Source organism: Macaca nemestrina, chromosome 12, assembly GCF_043159975.1.
Source record: "Macaca nemestrina isolate mMacNem1 chromosome 12, mMacNem.hap1, whole genome shotgun sequence".
Taxonomy (NCBI): domain Eukaryota; kingdom Metazoa; phylum Chordata; class Mammalia; order Primates; family Cercopithecidae; genus Macaca; species Macaca nemestrina.
This window is the reverse complement of record NC_092136.1, coordinates 16329695-16343958: the sequence shown is the minus strand read 5'-3', so window position 1 is coordinate 16343958 and position 14264 is coordinate 16329695. Positions and strand designations below refer to the sequence as shown.

General features: G+C 40.6%; 1 protein-coding gene across 17 annotated transcripts in view; it reads right to left on the bottom strand.

Moving 5' to 3' along the window:
• Positions 1-14264, bottom strand: part of LOC105471012 (olfactory receptor 5M3) — a 377575-nt gene that overhangs the window by 288985 nt on the left and 74326 nt on the right. For 12 of the 17 annotated variants that reach the window (XR_011610560.1, XR_011610561.1, XR_011610562.1 and 9 more), the window contains exon 1: positions 6653-7128. The exons of 4 other annotated variants lie outside the window; for them this stretch is intronic. The gene's annotated coding sequence lies outside the window, so the exon portion shown is untranslated. One more of the 17 variants, XM_071074602.1, reaches the window with a different exon arrangement.

The following is a 14264-nucleotide window of genomic DNA, read 5'->3' as shown; positions in this document are numbered from 1 at the left end:
ACTGTGTGCTGAACATCATTCTAAGCACTGAAGTTGCAACAACAATGAAGTCCCTGCCTTCAGATTTCCCACGTCCATGGCTTATAGAAATGAAAATTCCAGGGATAGAGTTGATTTCAGGCAATGGTTGAATCCAAGGGTTCAATATACTATTTCTGTGTTAAAGCGCCTTTAGGCTTCAAGATTGCACCCTTTCTGCTCCACATCCCATGGAAAAACGTTATTTTTTATATCTGCTTCCTCAAGCAATAAAGAAAACTCCCTCTTTACTGATCTTGATTGGATAGACTTGGGTCACACACCCACCCCTAAACCAGTGACTATGTCCTGGAAAAAGGAATGACCTTATCAGTTAAGCTGGCTCAATTCTTCAGCCCCAAAGACAGAAATGAAGTGTGCTCCACCTAATGCACCTGGTTTGCGGCTGCAGAAGAGATGATTCTTGAGTAAGCTATCAGAGTCCTGCCACCAGAAAAACAAAAAATAATCAACATCCACCACAGAAAAGGAGTGAAGAGTGGCTACAAATTCACCACATGTTTGGTCTTTAGGTACAAGATGATCCCTAAAGTCCTTTAAAATTCTAAAATTGAATACTACATATTCTTGTACTTTTAATAAATTTTATTGATTTGTAATGTTAAATGAAATATATGTTCAATGTAATAGAAGAAAAATCAAATGATGCAACACTCTAAAAATCAGAAGGCAATGTTCCCCAAGAACCTCTAACTACCCTACACCCAACATCATAAAAACCATCCTGAAAACATGCCTGTCCTTCCTGTGGCTATAATTCTACGTGCCAACTTTATTTGGCACATATTTAGGGTACACATAGACTTCTGGAAGGAAGAGAAGGATAGACATTCAGGCTCTGGAGAAAAGACTCCAATACCCCAGTGGCAAGATCATGGAGGAAGTCACAGATAGTGAGAGAACATTCCTGGACTACTACACCAAAGCCAAAGAGACCCCTACCTTTCCAACAAATGCCCATCTGTTTCCTCAATATTTAAGGAATCAGGGTGGCAAGGATCTCAGCCCCAAGGTGCCTTCTCTGGTGATTACATAGTATGATGGAAAGAGCGTGGAACATAAAATCAGTCAGACACAGGTGCAAATTTTAGCCACTCTCTAATTCATCTCTGCCACTATCTAATTTTGGCTCTGCTACTATCTAATCCTGTGTAAGATCACAGGAAGTTTACCATATTCCTCAAAGCTCCAGTCTCCTCATCTATAAAAACTGGAATAATGATACCCACCTACTAGTCCATGTATGACTGAGTGAGATAACAGCACAGATGGCAATACCTAACAGGCACCTACGAATGAAGAGAATTAATGCAGAATGAGCCTGCATTGTGGACTGGACTGGAAGTCAAGAGTCCTAGTATGCAAGTCCATCGGTTATTCAAGATGTTCTGTACAGAGCAGTTAAGACCTTGGACTCTGGAGCCAGACTGCCTTGGTTAGAATCCCAACTTCATCATTTTCTGTATTAAGTGGCTGGAATTTTACAAGTTACATGAAATTTAAAGTTACTTGAATATTCCATGTCTTGGTTTCTCTCTCTGTAAGATGACAGTGATAATAATCGTCCCTAATTCATAGGGTTGTTGTAAAGATTAAATAAGTTTAATAAATGTGAAACACTTAGAATAGTGTGTAATGCATTTTTTGCACTCAACAAAGATTTGCTATTATCATTATTATGCATGTATTCAATACACATTTATTGAAAATATATGTTCCAAGATCTATGTTAGATGCTAGAATTGCATAAATGTATATATGTCAGTGTCTTCCATGGAAGAGCTCAACACAAACACATACATAGATTTTTTTGTTGTTGCAAAATGAGATCACAATTACAACAGAAGAATGAACAAATGCTATGGGAGCCCAGAAGAGGGAGCCTAACATTGGAAGAATGAGGGAAGACTTCACAGAGGGGAACATTTAAACTGCACCTTATGCTGATAAGCCATTTAAACAAGAAGGGCAAAGGGAATTGGGCCTACGAGTAAAGCCATAGAAAAATTAAAAACAGCTATATATTAGAAGCATTCTGCTGAGTGAAAAATAAAAGTAATAGATTTATAACACTACACAATTTCTGTAACATACAGCCTTGCACACAAAATGACAAGCTACATTTTACAAAACACCTATAAAAACACATGGAATCACAGCAGAGAATCATGTTTTTGTTTTGTTTTGTTTTGTTTTAATTTATTTATTATTATTATACTTTAAGTTCTAGGGTACATGTGCATAACGTGCAGGTTTGTTACATATGTATACTTGTGCCATGTTGGTGTGCTGCACCCATCAACTCGTCAGCACCCATCAACTCGTCATTTACATCATGAAGAGCATAATTAAAATGTAAAGCGAGAGAAAGACCATCACTCCCAACGGTGATAATGTACCATGATCTGAAAGAAAGGGAGAGCAGAAAGCAGGAGGGAGGGAGGGAACACAGAGACCAAACACAGAATATGTGAGAATTTGCCAGTAATGCATTGCATCTGAAATTCTGAAAGGGTCAGATCCCTGCTGATAGAAAGAAGCATCATGTTATTTCATCTAAATTCTCAAAAATAATGTCAGAGGCAGTGTATATATGCATGCACACATACATACACACAAATACACATATTACATATGAATGGGGCAAAAACCTACTTGAGCTACCAGCAAGGAGTGAGTCAGGAAGGGGTAACTTGCCTACCAGACCCTGTTATGAATTAGAAATAGGCATCTCTTCTCCCGAACAGACACAGCTTGTGACAGGGCACACAGCTCAGCCAGCAGACTGCAAGCTGGATTTTAGCACCACTCACACGCTCAGCAAGGGACCTTTGTGCAGAACACAATGGCACAACCCTAAGAGATGGCCCTGCAGTGGTTATTCTCTTTCATCAGCCTCCAGAGAAAAACTGAACAGGTTTAAACAACACGCAAGATCAGGAAGCAAAGGCACGGGAGGTGCAGATGGTGAGAGCATCTTTTATGGGCAAAACCAAGAGCCCTTAGCCTCAAAGCAGAAATGTTGTCAAGCTCAGCTTCCCACATCAGAGCATCCCCTGGGCTTGGGAAAGATTATCACTTGCAAAAGAACATAACATCCCATCATCTTTAAATTAAATGTCTACAGTGCTACTCTGGGAATGTCCAGGTCAGCACACGACTCTTTAAACTCAAATTCTTTTCCCTCTGGCCAAGGCAACTTGACCCAAACACTGCCTCTCTTGTTATAAGATCTTCATAGAGATGTTATACCATGTGTTCTCCATGTTGAGGAATGACTGGACATTAGCATGCAGCAAAGGAAGAAGAGGGTGATGAAGAAAGGAATATGAAGAGATTAACAACAACAAGCAACTTGAAATGCTAAAGAACAAATCTTAATCGAAATGGCTTACGGACATGAAAGGAAGAATTAAAACTTCTTAAAAAGAAACTTTACATCTGACAATCATGTTACAGCATACAAGGCTGGTGCTTTTACAACCACGAAATCATGGGATCTTCATAACAATCCTGTAAAATCGGTATTAAAATCATAAAATGTGCCAGAGGAGGAGGAAGGGAAGGGGCATCACAGGGCAAGGGGTGGGAAGATTCAAGTCTCAAGGTAGGGAGGCCACGGCCAGCTTCACCCAAAGAGAAAGTATTTTTAACTCTACAGATACCCAACAGGCAATATAAGATGGATATTAGGGTCATAGAATCTAGAGACAATTGGAACTGAAGTCTAAACAACTGGCAGGAACTTAGACAAGTCCATTAATTATTCTAAGCTTGCTTCCTCATCTGCAGAATGGAATAATAATAGCCTCATCATAGTGTTACTATGAAAGGTAAATGTTTATAACATGCTTACTAAAATGCCTGTTTTATAGTAAGTGCTCAAGAAATAGAAGCTATTATTCATTCATGTATTCAGTAAATATTACTGAGTGCTTATTTTGAGCCAGTCACTGGTCCAAGCTCAGGAATACAATGTTCAGCAAAAAACAGACATCGTATTTGTTCTCATGAAGCATATACTTTAGTGGGGTACAGTGGTAATAATGATATAATTGCTAAAGTAAATATTATTTGTGAATTCATTTCTAAGAAGTACAAAATTACACAGTGCCAAATGATTGAAAAACTGACCTAGTTTAGAGAGATTTAGTGCAGGAAGGATCAAGAAACAATAACCTGTGAAAGCAAAATTTGAGTTGTGATCTGAAAGATGAATAGAGGCTAAGAAATAAAAAGCACTCTAAGGAGAAGGACTGCCATATTTAAATGCACTGTGATTGGAAGGGGCACGACACAGTCTAGGAGCTGGACAATGAGTGTGGCTGAAGTATCAAGATAGCAAGGACGAGTAGCTCAAGATGAAGACAGGATAAAGAGGAGTGAATAGGCAGGAGCAGCCCCTTGTGGGCCATAATGGGAATCGATGAGAAGCTGCCAAATGATTCTCAGTCTATTGGAATTGACTAATCAGGAATGTGAGGAAGAGAGAGATAGCATGTTCACATGAAGTTTAAAATATGGTTCCTGCTATTTGTGTGGAGAATGGATGAGAAGTAAAAGATAGAATAGATACCGAGAGAATTGTTTTGCCAGTGTTCCAGTGGTCCAGGCCAGAGACAATGATGGCTTGATACGGCAATAGAAGAAATGGCACAAAGTAAAGGAATCTGAGATCTATTTAGTAAGTAGAGTTGACAGGATTTTAGGATGGATTGGGTATGAAAGTTAAGAAAGAGGGGAGAATCAAGACTGTCTCACAGGTTTCTGGAAATACCAGTCACGTGAAGATGTCTCAATTTAGGGGAAAGATAATACATGAATTCATTTGTGGCTAAGTTGAGGCTAAGATGCCTTTTGAGATGTCCAAGTAGAACGTTCATGCAGACATGTGTCTAGAGCTCAGAGAGAGAGCTAAGTTATGGATATGTATTTAAGAGTCTTTGGCATAGAGATAGCATGAGTTAGATCAAATAGGGTGAGAATATAGAATAAACTTTTTTAAAAAGAAAGGTTTAGGGACCTAGGACAAAGGCTTAAGGAATTTCAACCTAATGATTAAGCAGTGAAGGATACACCAGCAAAGAAAGGGAGAAAAGGAATGTTCTAAGATAGGAATAAAACACACAAAAAAAGTAGAGTAACAAAAGCCAAGGGAATAGAAAGTTTGGAGTCAACATTATTAAATGCTGCTGAGAATTATGTAAATTGAGTGTTATAAATCACAGGTCTATTTGCTATTCAACAGCTCACAATTGCACACTTTTCATCAAGATGGAAAAATTTTAAGGCTTAAAATTTTAAATCATTTGCCTAAGTTTATGCAGCCAGGAAGTGGTGGGTGGGGTTTCAAACCCAAACCTAGTACCAAAGCCTTTTCTATGGAGGCTCCTTGGGCCTCTCTACTATCTTTTTTAGTGGTTAGAAAGCACTTCCTCACAATGGCACTGTGACCTACAAACTGGAGGACCCTGACACTGAAAATTTGGCAGCAGTATCTTTCTTCTCTCTTCTCAGTAGCCGCACACCTCAACAGAATAAAACCATTTGTCTTTAGATCAGTAATTGGTGGAGGGAATGCCAAAAGAGACATGATCAAAGGGACAAGGGTGTTGTGGCATATGCCAGGACTTAACTCAGTTGTACCCGTAATTTCATCTTGAGCCTAGACTGGCAGAAAGTGCACCTGTGAAGTTGGTAGAACATCTTATTGCAGCCCCTTTGCAGAAGGGGCTGCAGAGAATGCTAGAGAGAGATGTTTAAAAAGTAAGAAGGAGCCTGTTCCAAAGAATTCAACTAAGAAAAAAGTCTTATCCATTAGGATGAAGTCACATTTCTAAGTTTAGCATAGTAGTTATTACTCAAATCCATTCCCACCCCAACCTTCTAGGTGACAAGAAGAGACAAGACTGGATAGCAAGTTTGAAAAAAACGTTTTATCATTTTTTTCCTCCTTTTCACACACACAGCTTCTCTCTCAATTCCTGCCTTAGAACCAGTAAGAACATCTTATTACCTCTGTTTATGTCCGTCACCCCATGAAGCCCAGGACTCCCGGCTCATCTCCATTCACGAATTCACTAGCTCTGGTGTCTGTGCGGCTCCATCCCATTTTGTAAACTCTTCTTCTACCTTTCTGCCTCTCCTGAAATCATTTCACTACAACTCTGGAGCTTAAGGTCTCTCAGTACATTTCCCTGTGTCCTAAAGCTCTTCCAGTAACATTTCCTTCACCTTCTTGCACTAGCTGAAAACCCTGGCTCTTCCTCGAGGACACTCTAGCCCTCTCAAGGGCTATGTTCTATGTTTTCTTTCACTCCTCCTTCCATTGGACCTGGACATGGGGTAGAGACCTCCCTTACTACTTTAATAACGCTGTAAGACCATCCTTCCTCCTTCCTCACCAACAAAAAAAATCAAAGCTTTGAATATCACATCATGAAACTCTGTCTCCTACTATCCCTGTTTGTTTCGTTCCCTTACCCACGCCTCCAAAGTCAAGTTCCTGCCCCCAGTTCTCAAAGATGCTCCTAGATTAGTGCCATCATTTTTTTGCCACACAACTCCTGTCCTGTCATAGGCCTCATAGGTCCATCCCAGGGTGAGTACCGACCTGTTGTCAGCCTGGATGCTCCCGCAGAAGGTGTTTGGAGACCCCTGTTGGGAGTTCTCACTCCATCAGGAAGGACAGGATCAGGGACCTGCTTAAAGAGGCCATCTGGCTGCTTTTTGGTAGAGCAGGTGTGCTGTGCTGGGGGCAGCGTTCTTTGTCCAGACTGCCTGGACTTTCCGGAGCCAGCAGTCTGGGAAGGCTGAGTCAACAGAACCACAGAGATATCAGTTGCCCCGCCCCCTGGGTCTCCATCCCAGGGAGAGATCAGAGTTTTGTCCTTGTAACCCTGGCTGGTGTTGCTGAAATTCCCACAGGGAGGCCCCACCCAGTAAGGAAGAATGGATTGGGGTCCCGCTTAAGAAAGCAGTTTGGTCACGATCTGGCACAGCAATGACCTCTACATAGATAATTCCAATGGTCAGTGCTCAGTCCTGATCTTACTTCAGTTTTCATTATCATGTAACACAGATGGTGACTCTTTTCCTCTAAATACTGGCATTGTTTGGCCTCCGGGACTCCATATTCACTTTGTTTTCCTCTGACCTCTCTGGCTGCTCTTTCTAATCTTGCTTTGCTGGTTCCTCCATATGACCCTGACCTCTAAATGAAGGAGAGTCCTGAGAGTTAGCCCTTCGACCTCTATTTTATCCATCTACATTGCCGGCTTTAATACCATTTAGATGTCCATGACTTCCAAATGTATATAATTTATATACCTAGCCTTGGCCTCTTCCCTTTTCTTCCCTTTAGTCTAGATTTTTTTTTCTAATTGAGACAGAGTTTCGCTCGTTGCCCAGGCTTGAGTGCAATGGCGCCATCTCGGCTCAACGCAACCTCCGCCCCCCGGGTTCAAGTGATGTTTCTCCTTTCTTAGCCTCCCGAGTAGCAGTGATTACAGGTATGTGCCACCATGCCTGGCTAATTTTATATTTTAAATAGAAATGGAGTTTCTCCATGTTGGTCAGGCTGGTCTCAAACTCCCGACCTCAGGTGATCTGCCCGTCTCAGCCTCCCAAAGTGCTGGGATTACAGGCGTGAGCCGCCATGCCCAGCTAGTCTAGATCTTAATACCCAACAGCCTACTCTACATCTCTACTTGAATATCTAACAGACATCTCAAACAACACATCTACTAAAAATCTCCTAATATCCCCCCTAAAACATGCTCCTCCCACAGCATTTTCCATCTCATTTAATGGTGAATTCATCCTTCCAGTTGTTCAGGTCAAACACACTAGAGTCATCCTTACATCCTGGTTTTCTCTACATCTAATCTGTCAGCAAATTATTTCAGATATATTCTCTTCTTTTGCCTGTATCTTCAAGATATAAATACAATTCTATTGCTTTTCACCATTTCCATTGTTACGTCCCTTGTCTGAGCCAAGCTACCCACTGTATTATTGAAACAGCCTCCTAACTGGTCTCCCTGCTTCTGTATTTGTCCTCCTACAAGCTATTCCCCACACAAAAGTCAAAGGATCATGTTAAAACAAAAGCAAGGTCTTGTCTCCCACTACTTTAAACGCTCCAATGAGTCCTAGGCCAAGGTCCTCACCTTGTGCTCCAGGATGCTGCACAGTAAGACCATCACTTCTCTGACCCAGCATTTTCCCTCTCCCTCACTCTTCCAGCAATGTTGACTTTATTCAAATGTCGACTTCTCAAGGAGGCTTTTCCCAAACGTTCTATCTAAAATCCACCCTCCTGCACATACTTTCCTATTCCCTTTCCTCAGATGAAAATTGTTATAATTTGCTGTATATTTTAGTTGTATTAAACATGGAGCTTCATGAAGACAGGAATTTTTTCTGTTTCCTTTATCACCATCTCTCTGGAGCATAGAACAGTGTCTAGTACACAATAAGAGCTTAATACGTGCATTAAGTGAATGGATGAATGAGGAAACTGAGTCTCCAGGAGATTTAGTAATTTCCCCCAGTTGCAAATTTGGTAGCTAGTAAGTGTCAGAGCCGGAACTCAACCCTCTTTTTAGTGCCCCCATGCTTCCAAGATGGCAACTTGGAAAACTCTTCATCCTTGTTTGGAGAGGCTTCTCAAGGTTCCCATTCTTCCTGACTTCTTGTAAAATATTCATAATTCTACACGAAATAAGATTTCCCAGTGCCACTGCTGTGACTTCCCCCTCATCTTTAATTTAGCCAATCTAAACAAACAGGACAAAAAAATGTGCTGCTGATCTATTAATAGAGAAGCAAATAAACAGCTCCCTAAATTTCAAGTTGCAATTAGCAATTCCATAGAGCAAAGGGATTTTAGATAAATTAAGATAGCTCATTTTTGGGCTCTGCTGTAAGTATTAAGGCCACTAAGAAGACCATGCCTTATTTAAGCTCACAGGGCCATTGGGAAATAAAGGCTCATTCATGAACACTGAACTTAACATAACCCTCCTCTTCAAGGCACAATTACCTAGAAGTTCAGTGTTCTGACTGGCCTGCAAGTTATGTATTCTTATGAATAGAACTTACACATTTGCTCAGCACTAAACTGTGTGCAAGTTACTCTCTTCTGTTGAGAGATGGATGTGAAGCTAAAAATAACATCATTTTTTGTGCATATAGTATTGTTGGGTTTGAATTAAGGATCTTAGAGACAATACATCATTTCATTCTTACAGTAGCTCTGCAAAATGGTATAATTTCCACATTATGACTAAGAATGCTCGGTTAGTTATCTTCTCAAAGCCCTAGAACTAACAAATCTCACAGTGAAAATTTCAATCCAAATCCCTCTGACTTCAAATCTCAACCAATGTGTCAGACTGCCTTCATTTAAGATGATGATTCAGACTTATCTCTTGCCTCCAGGAATTCAGATTCTCACCAGAAAAAATGGAATAACACCTAATTCTGGCTTTAAAAAAATACTGGAATCATAGATGCTAATCAGGAAAAAATCCATTCTGAAAGGAGTTAGCTAATAATCTTCTATGTATGAGGTATTTGAATCATGTTTGAATTATAGGTAAGGTTTAAGAGGTTGATATGGACCAAAAGGAATTCCAGGTGGAAGAGAGTTTACTTAACAAAAGACAAAATCTTGAATGAACTAAAGCAGCAACCTTCGTAAGTATAAGATTCTGAAACTACAGTAACATCCTCACTCTCCAGAAGAGATCAATAACTGTACCCCAAAAGGGAAACTCAACTACTAAACTCTCACATGCATTATCTGCTTGGAATTGTGAAAGGCATTTTAGGCAAAGTGCCCAACCCTAAGTCTCCACTTGTCCTGATGTCCTCCAATCTTCTTGTCTTCATACAGAACTTCTGCCTGGCTGATAATCAATGAGTTAACAACCTGCTTTTAAAAGCTAAAAGCCCCAGGAAAATTACAACCTATAAATCACAACTCACTTTGTATTGATCTATTCACTTGGCTTCTTCCTAACCCAGCTGAAAGCAAGCATCTGATGCACAAGAGTATTGATGTGGAGGGAGGAGGGGGGAAGAAAGAGGAAGAAGTAATTCTAGAACCTGGGGTAGACCCTAAGGGGCAGGTCTGAGTGGAGTCCTGAGTGCTCAGACACAGGAAAGAATGAGGCAAAAGGTAAAAGAAGGAAACAATTACAAGGGATGAAACCACACTCAAACTGACTTAAACAAATTAAGGAAGTGATTGGATGATGTCTCTGAGCTAAACTCAGGCATGTTTGTACAGTGGCTAAACTTGCAAGATTGGTCATCAAATTGCCTGAGTTCAGATCCATCTTCAAATTCTTACTCATTGTGGGACCTTGAGCAAGTTACTGAACTTCTCTGAGCCTTACTTCCCTCATCTGGGTGAAGGTACAATAATAATAATACTTTATAGTTTTATTGTGGGAATTTAGTGAGGTAATGCATGTGCTATGGGTTGAATTGAGTACCCCAAAAATATGTATTGAAGTCCTAACTCCTAGTACCTCAGAATGTGACCTTATTGGGAAATAGGCTCTTCGTAAATATAATAACTTAAGATGGGGTCATACTAGAGTAGAATGAGCCTTTAATCCAACGTAGACTGATATCCTTTTAAGAAGAGAAGAGTCACAGAGGTAGACTCAAGGGGAAAATGCCATGTGATAATAAGGCAAGAGATTGAAGTGCTATCGCTGCATGACAAGGAATGCCTGGGTCTACCAGAAGCTAAAAGAGACCAGGAAGGATTCTGACCTACAGATTTCAGAGGGAGCTATTAGTCTGTTTGGGCTACCCTTAAAAAAAAAAAAAAATACCATAAACTGGAGAGCTTAATCAACAGAAATTTATTTTCTCACACTTCCGGAGGCTAGAAGTCTCAGATGGTTTGGCAGAGTCAGTTTCTGTTTAGAGCACTCTGTCTGGCTTGCAAATGGAATGGTCACTTTCTCGCTGTGTCCTTATATGGTGGTGTGGTGGAGGAGAGATGGGTTTCTGGTGTCTCTTCTCTAAAAACATTAATCCTGTCAGATCCAGACCCCTTCTTTTTTTTTTTTTTTTTCTTTTTTTTAAGACAAGTCTCACTCTGTCACCAGACCGGAGTGCAGTGGCGCTATCTAGGCTCACTGCAACTTCCGTCTCCTGGGTTCAAGCGATTCTCCTGCCTCAGCCTCCAGAGTAGCTGGGACTACAGGCACGTACCACTATGCCCAGCTAATTCTTGTATTTTTTAGTAGAGATGGGGTTTCACATGCTGACCAGGATGGTCTTGGTCTCCTGACCTCATGATCTGCCCGCCTCAGCCTCCCAAAGTGCTGGGATTACAGGCGTGAGCCACGGTGCCCGGCCCAGACTCCATCTTTATGGCTTCATTTAACCTTAATTACTTCCATATGGGTCCTATGTCCAAATTCAGTCACATTGGGAGTTAGCACTTCAACATATAAATGCAAGGGGATGGGGGGACACAATTCGGTTCATAACGGGAAGCATGAACCTGCCAATAGCTTGAATTTGTACTTCTAGAATCCAGAATCATGAAAAAATAAATTTCTGTTGTTTAAGCCACCCAGCTTGTGGTACCTTTGCTATGGCAGCCCCAGGAAACCAATACAAGAAATGCTTAGATCAGTGCCTGGTACATAGTACGTATTTAATATATGTTAGCTGCTACTATTACAACTCAGGGACAATTCAATCCTGTTCCTCAAGCAATGTCATTAGAAATTTATTTCTCTTTCTCTCTCAGCTTGTTTTCCTCTGACATGGCTGAATTCTCAGGTCAACTCTCCCTCATGTGAAAGGCATTTTAGGCAACCAACTTGGCAACTGCCTGGGAACTCCAGCCAACCAACTTGGCAACTGCAGCGAAAGGACACATTTCTTTCCCTATAGATCCAGCAAAAGTCCTGGGACTGACTCTCATTGGCCTGGATGAAGTCACATGCCCTTCCCTGAGCCAATCACGGTAGCCAGAGGGCTTCAGCGCCTTGACCAGACATGCCTACCCTGCAGGCATGACTGGAGTCAACTCCACCTGAACCACAAGGACTAAGAATAGAGATAAGCGGTTTGGAAAAAGAAAATTAGGCTGCTAATATCAGATGGAACATCAGACATCAGAAGGCTGAAGAGGCATAAACAACAGATTACTACATGGGATTTTAGTGAACTGAAGTTTATAAACAGGATCTGTAGATCCTGAGGTTTCCACTGTGTTCACAATACTATACTAGTAAAACTTATTGGTTGCAAATGCAAACGACAGAAACCAGGATTAATTAACTTAAACAGAAAAATTATTTTAGGGAGTTTCTGGTAGCTTGCAATGCTGAAAGGAAGGCTGGAAATCAGGCTTAAGCAGGAATGAGCAATGCTAACTCTGGCCATGATTTTTACTGTGTTCCACCAGCCAGAAGACAGAGAAGATGGACCCCTTTGTGTCTCATCTTGCATTGGTGGCAAGAGGAGAGGCTATTCTATCTACTTATTTGGGGACCCCCCCAAAACAAGTAGGGTATTTGGATATTGGTTTGACAAAGAGAAAGATATACAATAATTTTCTACTTAATGACAAGGAGAAAATAGTTATGAATAGAACAAGGCCTTATTGTCTTCCACAACCTGCAATCGAGGTAGGGAATGACTTCTTTAGAACTAACGAACACTCAAGGCAGAGCGCTCATACAAGGCCCATAGAAGGTCATCAATGAAGAAATGGGGAATGCTGCATGAGACAAGTGTCAGCAAGAGAATGGGGATGATTTTGACAATAGCAGAGGAGCAAGAGTTAGGATAGAAAGAGAATTCTAGAAGTGACAGCATGAGCAAAAGCATGCAGAAAAATAAAATCCAGCACATAAAAGAAGGAAGACTTTTTTGAATTCAAGAAAATTGTTTTTACAGCAGCATCTCAGTGCCTCAAAGATTATCTTCAAAAACAGCTGTTACCCAACAACTACTTAAAGCTTGAAATAAAGGAAAACATTCCCACGCCAACTCTGCACTCTAAATAGAAGCTGAAAAGATACAAAAATACCAAGACCACTATGGCAGCCTCATTTGAAGCTTTTTATAAAACGAAAAGTTCTGTGGGCTCCTGAAAGGCTCACTCCTCCTCTTCACACAATTGTTCAGTCTCTCCTGAGCCCCCACTGTCAGGATGGCAGGGAGGGAACTGAGGGAAAGCAGCCATCTTGAACCACAGCCAGCCTGCAATTCCTCTGCACCCATGTAAGTGTGCTCTTCCCAGGGGCAAGGACTATGATAAAATAAGATCATTTTCACTATCCTGCATTGGTTGTTTAACATGGCTAGAACTATCCAAAGCGTCACACAGGTCATGTCATTTCCAACCACCCCATCAAGTGAGTGGTGCTCTAATCCCCATTTCACAGATGAAGAAATTGAGCCAGAGAGAAGTTAAGTCATAATATGCCCAAGGTCATTTAGGGTGTCTCATAATTCTCCTTCTCATACTGCACAAAAGAATAGTCACTGAAACCTCTGTAGTATTTTAGAGTTTGTGAATGCTGGTGGAGGGACAGAGAAGGAGTTTATTAATAATCGCAATGTGCCAAATTTTGTGCGAAGCACTCTACAGATCCTAGAAATATAAAAACAAACAAACTCTATTAGGTAAATGCCCAATATGAATATATTTAATGCTAATGAACTATACCTTTAAAAAATGGCTAAAATGCTAAATGTTATGTTATATATATTATACTACAATAAAAAGAAATCCATCAGGTGGTACTATGTGGCATGTGAATGCTCTAAATGCATTAGCTCATTTAAATCCTCTCAACAGCCTTGTGAAGCAGATGTCATTGCTATCTCCAGGTGACAAATGAAGAAATGGAAGCTCCAGAGGTTAAGTAATTCACTTGGTTAGAATCACCCATCTAGTACATGCCTTCAATTAGTACTATGAGTTACAACATTATTACTCTTGTTGGTGTTTACTAGTATCATTAATAATTGATAGTATTGTTATTAGAAATAATATAATAATAATACTGTTAGCACTAGTAGGATAGATTTTAGAGGCAGCAAATGTGCTTTTGAATGCCAACTGTACCATCCACTAGCTGTGTCATCATGGGCAGGTTACTTGATCTCTCTCTATCTGTTTGCTTATTTATTAAGGAGGGATAATCATAGTGCCTCTCTCATAGGGTTGTCAA